We start from the raw sequence: 15,474 nt of genomic DNA, 5'->3' as shown, positions 1-15,474 counted from the left end.
GGTTACGCTGGCTGTTTTACTGAGACACAGAGAAGTAATAGACAGAGTGCATGGAGAGGAGGCTGGTTGCTTGAGAACAGCTGCCCTATCGAGCAGTGAAGCATCTAGATAGGATGCTTTCTATGGCACATCAATAAACAGTAGATGAGGTTGATGAGTCATACCAAATTTCTTTGGTCTCCTGAGGAAGCAGAGAGTCGCTGGTGAGCTTACAAAGATACAAATTACATTTATTGTTAAAGTATGTATGCATTATACAACCCTGAGATTTGTTTTCCCCACAGACAACCATGAAACAAAAAAAACTATTGAAGCAGTTCAAAGAATAAACATCAAACATCCCCGCACACAAAAAAAAACAAATTGTGCAAACAGCGCAAAAAAAGAGCAAAAATCTCAGAATGTAAAACACAAATTTGAAAAAGTCCAGGCATATTCAGTTCAGCTTGGTGCTCGTGATCTGCAGTCTGTCCCAATTCAAAATCATCTAAAATAGCGACTTTAAAAAAAAACGAGCCACCAGGAAGGCATCGTAATGTGATCTACAGAGTTCAATCCAAACACTGCATTGATTAAACCTTGTCCAAGACCCAGGACTCTGGCACCATCCACCAATAGCATTGAAAGGGGAGAGAGTGGCCATTTGAATGCAGGAACCTTCCTTCAAGTGCAGCGACTGAGTGACCGTCACACACAGACACCTTCCTCTGGCAGCAGCAAGCAAGAGGCTCATGGACGGCTTTGAACACTCATTCTCATTCTGCAGTTGCCTCAGTGATTTCATTCTTCCTCAGTGCTGAGATTGGTGAGAAATGGAGCTGAGCATGGGCTTGAGCCCCGTCTCCAGGCTTCTTGGCCTCAAGGCCACACGCTTCACTTGAAACACCCTTGGAGACAGCAAAGTAATAAAACAAACCACCAAAATGTGACTCACAGGCTGCAACTGTAACAGAACCATGTTTGAAAGAAAAAGGTGTGAAAGAAAGAGTTTCAGGAAACATCCGGAGGCTGTTGCCCTTGGTCGTGTTGTTCGCTGGCACTATCTTCTTGGTCATAGTGTTTTGTGTTAATGACCAATAAAGGCAATGGTGATGCTCACGTCTAGGAACTTGAAACTCTCAAGCTCAGCACCAACGGTGAAGGGAGAAGCATTTGCATTACTTTCCCCATCCCCAGCTTCCTGAAGTTAATGACCAGTTTTTGTGTTTTGCTGACAAATAGGGAAAGGTTGTTATCATGACACCATGTTTCTATGATCTCTATCTCCTCCCTGTTATTCTGACTCATTGTTGTATTTGATGCAGCCCACTATTGTGTTATCATCTGCAAACTCATAGTCTGAGTTAGAGCAGAAAATAGTTTATGGTTGCTATTAAAGTGGTAGATTTGAAATCAGTGATAGTAACAAGGAAAAAAAACTTGTAGAAACAAATGTCAATCATTCTGGGCTTAATAAATTAAGGTATAGAATACAAAAAGCAAACCAATATAAAACACTGAAAGAAAAAATATAAAATATGAAAATATTCAGCAGATCAACCAGAATCATGGGGGGAAGAGAGAAACAGTTAACATTTTACGAATAAACTCTTCTTGGGCTTCCAGCCGGGTACAGGTAGTTGATTATAACTGATATTTTGATGACAAACTCCACCATTTCTTCAGGGATGATGCCCAGGCATGTCTAAACCCCTGTCATCCATCCCTCCTGATTGGTTAGTTCTTATCCAATCGGGTTTCTGCTTTTCCACCTTGTTTACAATCGAATTCCAATTCTTAGAGTGAGACCTTGTTAAAAATTTTTTCTTCTAGTTTCATTTCAGTGGCATCCTCTACCAGGTGGTCCCAAAATCCATTTGCGAAGCATAATAGTTTTGTGCTGTTGAAGTCAATCCTATGGCCATTGTAAATGCAATGTTCTGCTACCACTTATTTCTCTAGGTAACCCAAATGGATGCACTTCCTGTGCACCTTGATGCGGGTTTCCACCGTGCATCCCTTCTGGCCGATATGCTCTGCTCCGCATTCACAGGGAATCCTGTAAACTCCAGCCGACCTGAGTCCCAGGTTATCTTTGAACACATAAGCTGCAATTTGCCTGAGCATTGTCCTTGATGAAGATGGTGGAGTTTGCCATGGAAACATTGGTTGTAATTGATATCTGTACCCGGCTGGAAGCCCGAGAAGAGTTTATTTGTCATGTACGCCGGCAAAGTACTAGATCCTTTTACAGTTATCATTTTAGGTCACTGACCTATTGGCAGCATGCCATAAAACAAGTGTGTTTTACATTGCAGAGAAGGGAGAGAGGTGGAGTGATAAAGGGGAATGTCTGTGATGTGGTGGAGATTGTAGTGTTGTTTGCAGACCAGGAGTGGGTGGTGAAGACTTGCTAATTGCTGTTGATCTCTCTGGAGAGGATGTAAATAGGACATTAATGAGGAGAGAAAACAAAAATAAAACTGAAACTGAGATTGAAAACGTTTAAAAAAACTGAGTTAATATTACAAGTTGATGATTAAGCAAAACTGAACATTTCTGACATTAACTTGAAAGGCAGGTGATTTGAACTTGCTGAATTCATTGAGCACTAAGGGCTGTAATTAGCCGTACTATCCATAACTCTCCTAACCTTTGTGCAAACTTACTAACCCACCCTTGCACTTCCTCATTTAAATTATTTCTAAAAATCCCGATGAGCGAGGGGTCCTAGAGCAGATCCCTGTGGAGTACCACTAGCCACTGACTTTTAGGTAGAATACACTCGATCTACACCCTCTGCTTTCTCTGGGCAATCCAGTTCTGAATCTATACATGGGGAAACAAATTAAGTGCCTCATCAAAATCCATATACATCACACCCACTGCTCTACTTTCATCAAAATGCTTTGTCACACCTTCAAAGAATTCAATCTGGCTTTTGAGGTATGACCTGCCCTCAAAGTCATGTTGACTATCTGTAATCAGACAACGTTGGACCATTGTTCCTTTTCAAGCATGCTATGTTATGATTGAGCAGTGAGAAGGGCAAAGACAGAGAGGTCAACATGGGATGAGAATGGAAGTGACAAGCATCTAGAAGCTCATCGTCACCTTTGGGAACTGAATGGAGATGTTCTGCAGAACTATCAAGCAACATGCTTGAGGTTTCCTGATGTACAGTTCAGTACTTAGTAGAAGGTCTCTGTAGTGGTGAGAAGAGCAACTTTTGCATCTTCTATAGATGTGCCAGAAAGGAAATGGGTGTTGATAAAACTGAAAAAGTGAATCAGGGAATGGCCCCTTTAGAAATTTGACAGGTGGATAAGATGTTTTTGGTGAAGGGAAAAGCATCTCTAAAGAACAGATACAATGGAGGCAGAAAATAGAAGAACAAAGCTATTTTAGGAATTTTATGTTCATTTCTTGGCTTCATCAGCACATGAGCACGCTTTTTTCTTGAGGGGGAGGGAGCATCTACTGTAGTAGTTCCAGAGTAAAGAGATTTCTGTTATGTAGCTAAAATGGAGAAGCTGAAGATTTTCTCTCCTTGTGGGGGGAAAGAATGGCAAAAGGGAGATTTGACAGGCCTGTTTAAAAATGATGAGTGGTTTAGAGGGTTTTGACTTGCTGTTTATGGCCAACAGGTACAGATTTAAACTGATTTGCAAAAATAAACACAAGTGACATGTGGAAAATCTCTTAGCAAGTGTTGAGGTCACGAAACACTGTCTGACGAGTTAGTGGGTACAGTTTCAATAGTAATTTTGTTCAAGGGAATTGAATTAAAGAGAAAAAATGCAAGGGTGAGGATCCATGGGTGAGTTTTTTTGATAAAAGAACTACCGGTAATTATTGATGTAGATATCTGCCAAAATATTGAATTCAGCAAGAGAAGTGTTTTAAAAAAATTACTGAAATATCTTAAACTTAACCTTGGTAACGTGCCCATGGAGTGAATAATAGTTTCAGCAGTGACAATAGTTTTGGTGATTATTGAAAATTTTGAAAACAAATTACAGTTCATTTTTTACTTGTATGTCTCTCTATGATCTTCAAAGAAACTGATGTAATTAGGGATCTTCAATGACTAATTATGCATGAATTCTAGTTTTTGGTTGCAGAGATAATCAAATCTCAAGTGAAATTTAAGGAATGATATCAAGTCTCTTACTGGCTTTTGTCCATATGTTAGACATGGCTTCTAAATAGTTTGGAACCTGATCTGAAGAGGTGCCACTGGAATTTTTTTCTCCATCTGGTTAATGGATTTTCATAACCAGTGTTAAGAATTTGAGAAGTGTTTTTATGAAAATCTGTAATCAAAATTGGTTACTAATGTATGATAATAAGTTGTATAGCTAAGACAAAATTTGCATTACTCTAACTTTGAAACTCTTCTTGGAAATACAAATGCTTTTAAAAAATAATTAATTTTATTACTTTTAAACAACTCTGCTATTCCGTGGAACAGCATTTGCATTTTCAGTGAAAGGTGGCAAAGGTTAAATAGGACTAGGACAGATGTTTAAGCACATGTGTATATTCTTAAGTGAATTTCATTTATGTGTGCGATGTAGGAGTTGAATTGATATCCCTCACCTGTATAGAAGAAAAAGAATCGAGAGTTTAGTTGTTTAATTGCCATTTCAGAACAATGTTTTGATTTGATTCTTATTTTAAAAAATTAAATTGGAGGCAGAAAAAGAAATTTAGCCACTTGAGGTAGCTCTGCCATTAAACAAGATCACGGCTATTCTACCTCTGTAGAGTACTCTTATTTTTTTCCTGCTCTATTCTTGTTTCTTCTAATATCCACATATTTTAGTCTCAAAATAAATTGTTTAACAAGTAATCAATGGCTACGCCTCCACAGCCTGTTGTGAAAAAGTATTACAAAATAATTCACTGCCCTTTTATTGAAGTAGTTCTTTCTCCTTTCTGTTTTTACATCTTATTTTGAGCTTCTTGTTCTAAATCTTCGGTCAGGGAAACTTCTTCACCAGAGTCAATGCTGCTGAGCAGTTTTAATAATACTTTATTTTGACAGGGTTACCTTTCAGTCCTCTTGAACTTGTGGGAATAGAGGCTTGGTATTCTTGATCTAATCATGAAACAGTCCTCGTCATCCCAGTAACTTGCCTGATGCATTTTGCTGCGATTCCTTTATGGCAAAAATATGCTTTTTGGTTAGGAGACCAAAGTTTTCATAGTATTTCAGGTGTAGTCTCACCAGGGCATTTTATAATTGGTGACATTTTAACATTTTCTTGTATAGCATTGAACAGCCCTTCCACTGGTCTGTGATGTCTATAGTGTGCATAGTTTGAAACCATTGTAAAATCCAATAACATCTCAATTCTTTTGGTAAACTCCAACTTTATAAAAAGCTTTCATATGATTATAAGATAGCTAATACTACACCATTTCTCAATTGACTTGTTTCTACTGCTCTCCCTCTTGCTCATTTAAAATATTTTGAATACTGACAACCCTCGTATTATGGCCGTAACAGCTAATGGAATGTCACCTTAGCAGAATTCGCAAACTAGTGTGTATAAAATTCATCCAGTGAATTAATGATAGAAAAAGTAATTAAATAAAGTTGTGATGAATTTTTTCTTGCCTTTTGTTTTTAGACAAGTGCATTGTGATATTCCTTTTTTTAAGGAAAACACCATTCTTATAATATGAATATGGCCTAAACAACGACTTAACAGTGAGATGATTTATAATTGGCCATACATCCTGTAAGTGTCAAGGTGGCAGACTAGGAGATATTTAAGTCCTGCTAAATAGTTGAATTTAGATTGAATCTGCCAAGGACTGTTTTAATTGTAGAGTGAAACAAGCTTCAGTATTTTGCTGAAATAAGATCAGAATTGTTAGATTTTAAATAGAAATGCAGTCCACATTTTGCTAAACCAGCATAATAACCTGTTGATTCATCATTAAACTTAAAATTTTTATTATTAATATTTTAAAAATAAAATTTCCAGTTACTTGCTTGAAAAGATCTGGCTTAATGATTTTTTTGTCTGTTTTAGCTGTTTAGCTTCTCTTGAAATCAAATATGAATGCAAATTCCTTTCAAAATCAATTCTATTATTACTTCAGCAGCATCAGGTTTTATTTTATTACCACTGTTATATGATGTGAAATTTGTTGTTTTGTTGCAGTAGTACAAGGCAAAGTCATAAAATGACTATAAATTACAAAATTAATGTTTTTTAAAAAAAGGGAATAATGAGGTTCAACTAGTTTTATTGCCATTTAACTATACGCATGTTTCATATAGCTATGTACAGGTTTTTTCTGGGATCAAAGTGCAAAATACAGTACATACAGTCACACACTGCATACAGCACATAATTACAATGGCACATATAGTCACAAAAATATTAGCACAAGTCCCTGAGGAGCATGACCTGAAGATTGATGGTGCATGGGATGTTGTCCTGGAGCCACATTTCCGCAAGAGCAAGTATGCAGCAGTTCCTCATCTCACACTGGTTCAGCAGGCGAAAGCAAATCAGTTTGTCTCTCACTGGGTCAGTCATAGGCAATCCAGCTAATCCTCCCAAGGAGCAAACACTGAAGAGCAGCACCAATTGGAGTGGTCAGCTCCCAACCCAGCACGGATTCCAGCACACCCACCGCACCTCTGTTCTCTCGCGCACCACCTCTGTCACCTCCTCCCTTGTGTTTATGGACCAATCAGAAATCTGATGGCAGAAGGGAAGAAGTTATTTCTGAATCAGTGAGTGTGGGTCCACAGGCTTGTGTACCACTTCACTGATGGTAGTAACTTGAAGAGGCCATGTCCTTGATATTGATGGTTGCTGCCTTCTTGAGGCATTGCCTCCTGATGTCTTGAATGACAAATCAAATATTTATAATGCTAGTATCAGAAATTTTAATTCCCTGTGATAGTTTCTGCTTATCTTTTAGTTCATTTATGCGATTAAATATGTATGATTTTCCTCTTTTTTTTCTGGAATGTCTATCTATAAAACAGGGGTCTTTTAAGTAGTGGATAAAACAAATTGGTTAGTAAGTTTATGTAGTGATCCACAAAGTTCTGTCAAAATAGGACCAATGCTAAAAATCTGTCAGATTGGCAGCTACTTCTGCCCGTTAATTTATTTGACATTGATTTATTATACTTGATACTCACTTTTACATATTTCACACATATTCTCATTTTTATTTTTGGTATTTCAGTGCATTGTCACCTTTCGACGTTGCACTCTCCTACATTGAAAGGATTGAGTAAAACATCAAATGATGGAGATTGTGTTATTTAGTGGATGAGCGCATAGTGTATTTGCCTTTTGGAATCTTGATTTCCCTCAAGCAACTCAATTTTAAAAATTCTTATTCTTGAATTAAAATTCCAACATGGATTAGCTCTAATGCTAGATATTTTCTCTCCTCTGATTAAGTGCCAGTTAATTAAAATTAGAGCAAGAAAGAATCATTTCCTTTTGACATCCAGTGACACCACTGGATGAATCTTCTCGCCATTCACTTCCTTGATATCATTAACTGGAAACATTACTGAATCAATTACATAATAATACTATAATAGCAGGTTGGCTGAAAGTACAGATGACTTTTGAAAGCCGTTCTACCATCTGCAATGCACAAATCAGGACTATTATAAAATATTCTTCAGTTTGTTGGATAGCTGCTGTTCAAACAGCCCTTGAACCTTGGCACAAAGCAGCCATTTAATTGGCACTGCACCTGCCATGTTAATACTTGTAGGTACTTGGCTGTTTACAAGATGCTATACAGCCTCCTTGGCAATGCTTCCCCAAACTTATGGTACATGTTCTACTATCTGGAAATAATAAAAGCAATGGGTGCCTGCAAACACCACTGATTGCATGTGGCATACCATCCTAATTTTAGAATAGGATGCAAGGACCACAGTAAATGGCAGTATTAATTGCCCCTCCACAACGTTTTTAATTGTGGGGGTATCTTTGCCTTTTTTTAAAGAGGCATTTAAGGAGGTGCAAAATATGCTGGCTTAAAAAGCCCAAAAATCAATGTGATATGAAATTTCCTCAATACAGCCATGCTCTTGTCTTTTATTGTCTATATTTTGAAATCCCCAGATCCGATGCAGGATTTTTTTTCGTATCACTTTCTCAACATGGCTTTCACTTTCAAGATATTTGAACTTGTACCCTTAAATCCTTCTTTTCTTCTAAATAGTTTAAGATTGTGTCCTCCAATTTATTTTCTGTCGTATTATTCAAATTAAAATGTTAAGCTTCACACGTAATGGGTGTTGAATTTTATTTGTAACTATGCTGGCATCCATTAATAATGAAGTGGTAATGGGACACTTGGTAAATGAACGGGATTGGGCATGAATTTATGAAAGAAAAATCATGTTGACAAATCTGGATTTTTTTTAAAAGGCTCTAACAGTATAAATAAATGAGAATGAATGAGTTGATGCGATGTATTTGGAATTTATTCAGAAGATTTTTTTTATTCTTTAAGTAAATTGGAGTGTGTTGTATGTGGATAACATGCTGGCTTGGATTAAGGGTTGGCTAATGGACATAAAGCAGTGTAGGAATAAATGAGTCACTCCTGGGTTGGGGGGCTGTGATCAGATAATATGGGGACTGTTGCTGGCCCAAACTCTTCAGTTTTAATCATTGACTTGCATTGAGTGGGATATCTCCAAATTTGCTGCTGCTGCAAATTGTGCATTGAGTGTTGAGAGAAATGCAGAGAGGCTTTGTGAATAAGGAACAATGCAGTAAATGTTAAGTTATGTGAGGAAATGTATGAAAAATTCAAAGTAAATGTTGTCAAAGCACACACATATATTACTATATACAACACTGAGATTCATTTTCTTCTTGTTGGGCACACACAATAAATCCGATAACCATAATAGAATCAATGAAAGACTTCACAAACCAGTGTGCAAAATACAACAAATGGCAGATAACAAAGAGAAAATAAAGAAATAACAATAAATAAGCAATAAACATTGAAAACAGGAGATGAAGAGCACTTGAAAGCAAGTACTTGGGTTCTGTGAATAGTTCAGTGTCGGGGCAAGTGAAGTTGAGTGAAGCTGACCCCTCTGGTTCAGGATCCTGATGGTTGAGGAGTAATAACTGTTCCTGAACCAAGTGGTGTTATTCCTGAGGCTCATTACCATCTTCAAAATGACCCTCATGAGAAGAGAGCATGACCTGGGTGGTGAGGGATCCTGACGATGGATGCGGCGTTACACATCTATTATAGGAGTGTGAGAAGTAATGGAGTTCAATAAGACCTTGTACACAGATTGCTGAAAATTAATATACAAGCTCAGCAAGCAATCAGAAAAGCAAACAGTATGTTGGCCTTTATTGCAAGAGGATTTCAGTACAAGAGTAAACATGTCTTTTTTCAATAATGTTGTATTCTGAGACCATGTTAGGAATACCTTATGCATGCCTTTCTCCCTATCCAGAGATGAACACTTGCCATCTTCATCTGAATGGAGGAAGAAAGAAATTGCATGTCCTCAGTTCTGGTCAAGGGGTTTTGAACTGAAGCATGAACTATTTTCCCTTTCCACAGACGCTGCTCAGTTCCTCTAGTATTTCTGTTGTTGTTTCAGATTCCAGCAAATGTAGTTTTACTTGCTTTCTGGTGTATTATTGTTTTTGGAATTTGAATGGAAAAAAATATTTTTCGTAATTATAAAAATATTAAGAAGCTTTATCAAGGAGCTCTTTGTTTCTGTTTTTCAGAAAATAAAGATACAGGACGTACAATTTGGGCTGCTTGTTTTTGGCATTGATCCTGCATTTTCAACTGCAATTCCGCATTCTCCAGTAAAATAAATTGTGATTTTGGATGCTTTGACTCTAGGATCAGCCTCACTGAGGCAAGACATAACTGCAGATCATTTTATCTAATTGGTAAGTGATTTCTTTAATGATAAATTTCAACAGTTTATTCACATTGTTTGTTTTTGCTTCCCTTACACACAATATTACAATTTTTCTGCCAAGTTTCCCTTCTCTAACTGAGCCTATTCTTCATCTTTTGTTTGCCACATCACTGTATTGACTGTACTACTCAGTTAGCACTGTATTGCTCCGTAAGTCATTCAATAAAAATGAACAATAGAAATTCCAAACTTAAAACTGTCTCCACCTGTACTCAGAATTGTTATGCACTCTGATCATTTCCCCATTTAGTACGTTTTGCCTTTCTCCTTTCAACTTTGCTCCCTGTGGATTTGTTACTTTATACAATTTAGGATATTTTACTAAGTTCCTGTAAGTTATATTCACTGCTTTACTTTTATTAGTTTTTAAAAATTTAACTTCCTCAGATATATATATATATATAAAATTGTGAAACAGTTTGTCCTGATTCTTTTTCCACTTACCCTTTAATCAGTTGAATGAGGCTGAAAGGAGATCATTTGAAGGTTTGTAACTTTCTGTAAGTTTTATGTTTTAGAAAATAAGAGAGCTACCATCCATCATTTCTCGAAATACTAACCACATGGTCATTTTAGTAGTCTGCTTTGAGCTCTCAGAATGGCATAATATAGTTTTTGATAACTCAATTTTTCCTACTTGGATAATAACAACATTGAATTTGTCCAGTGCCTTCAAAATCACAAAGCATCACAGCAGAATTATGGGACGTGGGGGATGGTGGAATAGAGCTTTGAAAATCATATTGTGAGTGATAGATGGAGTGGTTCCTGTTAGAATCTATCTGAATAAACAGGATATTTTATGCATGTTCAAGCATTATCTTTGCTTCAGATTTTTATATTTGGATTTCAGAATTTGAACTGCAAAACAAGTCAAGAAATAAAAGTTCTGTTTGTTGAAAAGTCTAAATAAAAACTAATAACTTGGACAGGCTCCATCCTGTAACAGTGTCTGTGGTATGTTAATATTGTCTGCAGCTTTAGTGTAAGTAGTTAGTCTATGCACAGTGAAAAATTCTTTCAATAGCTCTAGGCATAAAAACAACTGTCTAAAATTTGGACTGGACTTCCTTTTGCATTAACTTGAATGCTAGAAAAATAAAATGGAATGCAAAACAATTCATATAATAGCAAAATACGGACATGCCAATTGCACGTACACAGCACATGCACTGGCAATTTGTTGCATAAACAGCATAATTTCTCATCTTGACTACAATAAATAACATCTGAATTTGAACATTAAACTTGTTAACATTAAGAGTCAAGTTTTGAGTCAAATTTTCAGTAAAAGAATATTTTTTTCCATAAAGCCATAAGACATAGGAGTAGAATTAGGCTATTCCATACTTCATCTTTTCTCTTCGCTGTTCTAAATGGATGTCCCTTAATTGTGAAGCTGTGGCCTCTGGTCCTAGACTTTCCAACTATTGGAAACATCCTCTCTACAGCCACTCTAACTAGGCCACTTAATATTAGATAAGTTTCAATGACATCCCCCCCACACTATCTATTCTCCTAAACAACAGTGACTACAGGCCCAGAGCCATCAAACACTATTATGTTAACTTTGTCATTCCTGGGATCATTCTTGTGAACTTCCTTTGGACCTTCTCCTGTGTCAGCATATACATTCTTGGATTTGGGGTCCTAAACTGCTCACACTACTCCCAAGTGTGGTCTGATTAATGCCTTTATAAAGCCACAGCATTACATCCTTTCTTTGATATTCTAGTCCTCTTGAAATTAATGCTAGCATTGCATTAGCCTTCCTTACCACCGAGTCAACCTGCAAATTCACCTTTAGTGAATCCTGCACGAGGACTCCCAAGTCCCTTTGCACCTCTGATTTTTTGAATTTTCTCCCCATTTAGAAAATAGGCAACACCTTTATTCTTTTATTCATGCACTTCTTGTGGTGACTACATATACCTGTCTGGACTGCTCCTGTGGCTCCTCCCACAGACCCCTGCTGACTGCTCCTGTGGCTCCTCCCACAGACCCCTGTATAAAGGCGATTGAGGCCTGAGCCCGGCCTCATTCTCCAGGATGTAGTGTTGTTCATTCTTCCAGTCAATAAAAGCCGATATCTCGCTTCTTACATCTCAGAGTGAGTTATTGATGGTGCATCACTTCCCTACACTACATTCCATCTGCCACTTCTTTGCCCATTCTCCTAATCTGTCTAAGTCTTTCTGAAGATGCCTTGCTTCCTCAACACTACCTGCCCCTCCATCTATCTTCATCTCATCTTCTAATTTGGCCACAAAGCCATGAATTGCATCATCCAAATCATTGAGATATAAAGTGAAAAGAAATGGTCCCGACACCAGTCCCTGTGGCACACCACTAGTCACTGGCAACCAACCAGAAAAGAGACGTATTGGTAGATTGAGTGTCATAAAATATGTTAGACAACTCTGACTGCAAAAGCATGCTGCACAATGGGAGAACAGAATATCTTTTGGTACATTAATAGATCAGACTTTGTAATTCAGACATATATCACTTACTGTATTTGAAAGTGCAAGATTTGCTAAATAAGTTTTCTGATAACACTGCATTGTTTAAAAATTGAAGGGAAAACAGAAATTAAAAACCTTGGGGGATTTGCAATCAGTGACAGAAGTTAAGGAGCATCATGTCCCTTTGTCCGGAAAATAGCAGATTGGCTAGAGTGATCTTTGAGTTAAAGAGTCCCTTTTCTTTTGAAATCTTATCTTTGGATGTGCATCTCATTGATGTACCATTGATAAGCAGGTTAGCATTACTAATGAACACAATAAACTGCTAACCAAAATAATGTGTGTTCCAGTATGATAACGAATCGAGATTATGTTACTGAATTTCACCCAGTAAAGAACTGGCAGGTAATGTCCTCTAAATAACCTTTTTTTTTTGCTCCCCTCTCAGATTTTAACCAGAGATGGGAAGTAATGCTAAGGTCAATAGCTGCATGTTATTTTGCTGTGTTCTTAGCAGTGCTTTTTCACCTTTTTATGACCCTCTCCTGGAATTAGAATTCCTATCACCCTCACCAAAGAAAGGGTTTTTCTTTTCCCCAGGTCCTTCCAAAGATGAACACTTTTATTAGTGGTACTTCTTTGTGATAGTGCTAAAGGGATCAATTAGGCAGAAATGCATAATAGGATACAGATCGATTTCATCAACAATTAGGATGGGATATTCCAATTTTAATACTGGAGTGTAAAAGTTGCGGCCTCTTTTGATTTGGATTATACTCACAAAAATGAGAGGTTATATAGAAAGTGTGATTGGCTAAGAAAGAAGAGGTGAGGCACAAGGTGAATATTTCTCCAAGGATTACAGTTCAAGCTGTTGAGAGTACAAGGCCACATTTAATTAACCAATTCAAGTTACTTAATTAGACCTGCTCATTAGTCATAATATTGTATTATATAGAACCATTAATGTAAGAACATTTCCCAAGGCACTTACAAATACTAGAAGTGTTATTAAACATTTTTTTTACACAGACAGTTGAGGGGAAATCAGGGGAGATGCTGAAAACCTTTGTCACAGAACTAGGGTTTAAGGTAAGTCTTGAAAGCTGAGAGGGAGGTGAGGTACAAAAATTCAAGAAGGAAATTCTTTGCCTTTGCAATTGAGGGCACATATATCAATGGTGCACTGCTTTAGATGTGGGAATAAGCAAAAGACCAAACAAGCTTGCAGATTTCTCTATGGGTCATATGCTAGGAGAAGACTCGTGGATGCATGCTTAACTCACTGCTCTACTCTCTCTACACTCATGACACTGTGTCTAAGCACAACTCAAACCCCATCTATAATTTTGCCAATGACACAACAGGTGTTGGCAGGATCTCAGATGGTGATGAAGTGTAAAGGTGTGAGATAGATTTGCTGGTTGAGTGGGTCACAACAACAAAATCTTGCACTCAACGTCATTAAGACCAAGGAATTGATTGTAGACTTCATGAAGGGGAAGTCAGGGGAACACACACCAGTCCATATCAGGGGCTCATCTGTGGAAAGGGTTAGCAGCTTCAAGTTCCTGGGTGTCAGCATCTCAGAAGACCTATCCTGGGCCCAACATATTGTCGAGATTATGAAGAAAGCAAGCCAGTGGCTATATTTCATTAGGAATTTGAGGAAATTTGCTATGTCAACAAAGACTCTAGCAAATTTCTATAGGTGTATTTTGGAGAGAGTTCTGACTGGTTGCTTCACTGTCTGGAATGGAAACACCAACACACAGGAACAGAAAAAGCTGCAGAGTGTTTTAAAACTCAGCCAGCTCCATCATGGGCACTAACCACCCCACCATCAAGGACATCTCCAATAGATAATGTCTCAAGAAGGTGGTATCCATCATAATGCCCCTCAACAACCAACACACCCTCTTTTCACTGCTACCATCAGGGATTAGATTAGATTCAACTTTATTGTCATTGTGCTGAGTACAGATACAAAGCCAATGAAATGCAGTTAGCATCTAACCAGAAATGCAAAGAATAGTGTTATTTACAAAATAACTGCAAAGAAAAAGTAAGTGCTACAGCACACAATATAAAAGTACTGAGATAGTACAATATGGGTGCAATACTGCTTAGCGCTGTGATGTGAGGTTCAGCAGGGTCACAGCCTCAGGGAAGAAGCTCTTCCTGTACCTGCTGGTGCAGGAGCAGAGGCTCCTGTAGTGCCTACCGGATGGGAGGAGAGTAAAAAGTCCATGGTTAGGGTGAGATGTATCCTTGATAATTCTTTTCACCCTGCCCAGGCAGCGTTTATGGTAGATGTTCTCAATGGTGGGCAATTGGGTGCTGATAATCCACTGGGCAGTTTTCACCACCCGTTGGAGTGCCTTGCAGTCCAATAAAGGACAATTGCCATACCACACTGAAATGCAGTATGCTCTCAATGGTACAGTGGTGAAAGTCCGTCAGTATCCTGGGACAGAGGTGAGCTTTCTTGATGCTCCGCAGGAAATAAAGGTGCTGTTGCACTTTTTTGATCAGGATGGAGGAAATACACGGTCAATGTTTTAGTAACATCTTTCTGCTCTCCACTATTAGATTTTTGAATGGACTCTGAACCCATAAGCACTGCCTCATTTTTTTCTCTCTTTTTGCACTATTATTTTTTATTGTAACTTACAGTAATTTTATATGTAATGCACTGTGCTACTGCTGCAAAACAATAAATTTCACAACAATGTGTCAGTGTTCGGCTGATTCTGAATCAGAATTGAGGCTGAGATTCTGGAAATTTTTATGTAGGATTTTAAAAAGACACTTTTAAAGTTGCTATTTCATCAGATAGGGATGCAATAAACTCAATATTGCTATTCAAGAAATGAAGAGGAGATAAAAAGGAACAGGGATTGGTAGACCACAGCTAAACATAGCATCAGGAAGCTGGCATTATTAAAAAGTGATAACATTTTGAAATGTTATTATGAAATAATTATGCTATGGGAGGAGGCCATTTGTTTCATTGTCCATTTCAACTCTGAAGGCAATTCATCCTAACCC

General features: G+C 37.7%; 1 protein-coding gene across 2 annotated transcripts in view; it reads left to right on the top strand.

Moving 5' to 3' along the window:
* The window catches only part of LOC140741811 (ERC protein 2), a 767,514-nt gene that overhangs the window by 5,918 nt on the left and 746,122 nt on the right, over positions 1-15,474 (top strand). For both annotated transcript variants that reach the window (XM_073072223.1, XM_073072222.1), the window contains one exon: positions 9,756-9,926. The gene's annotated coding sequence lies outside the window, so the exon portion shown is untranslated. The remainder of the gene's footprint in view (positions 1-9,755; positions 9,927-15,474) is intronic.

The sequence above is a fragment of the Hemitrygon akajei genome, chromosome 19 (genome assembly GCF_048418815.1).
Source record: "Hemitrygon akajei chromosome 19, sHemAka1.3, whole genome shotgun sequence".
In the NCBI taxonomy this organism is placed as follows: domain Eukaryota; kingdom Metazoa; phylum Chordata; class Chondrichthyes; order Myliobatiformes; family Dasyatidae; genus Hemitrygon; species Hemitrygon akajei.
The sequence above is the reverse complement of the archived record's forward strand: the minus strand, read 5'-3'. Positions and strand labels throughout refer to the sequence as shown.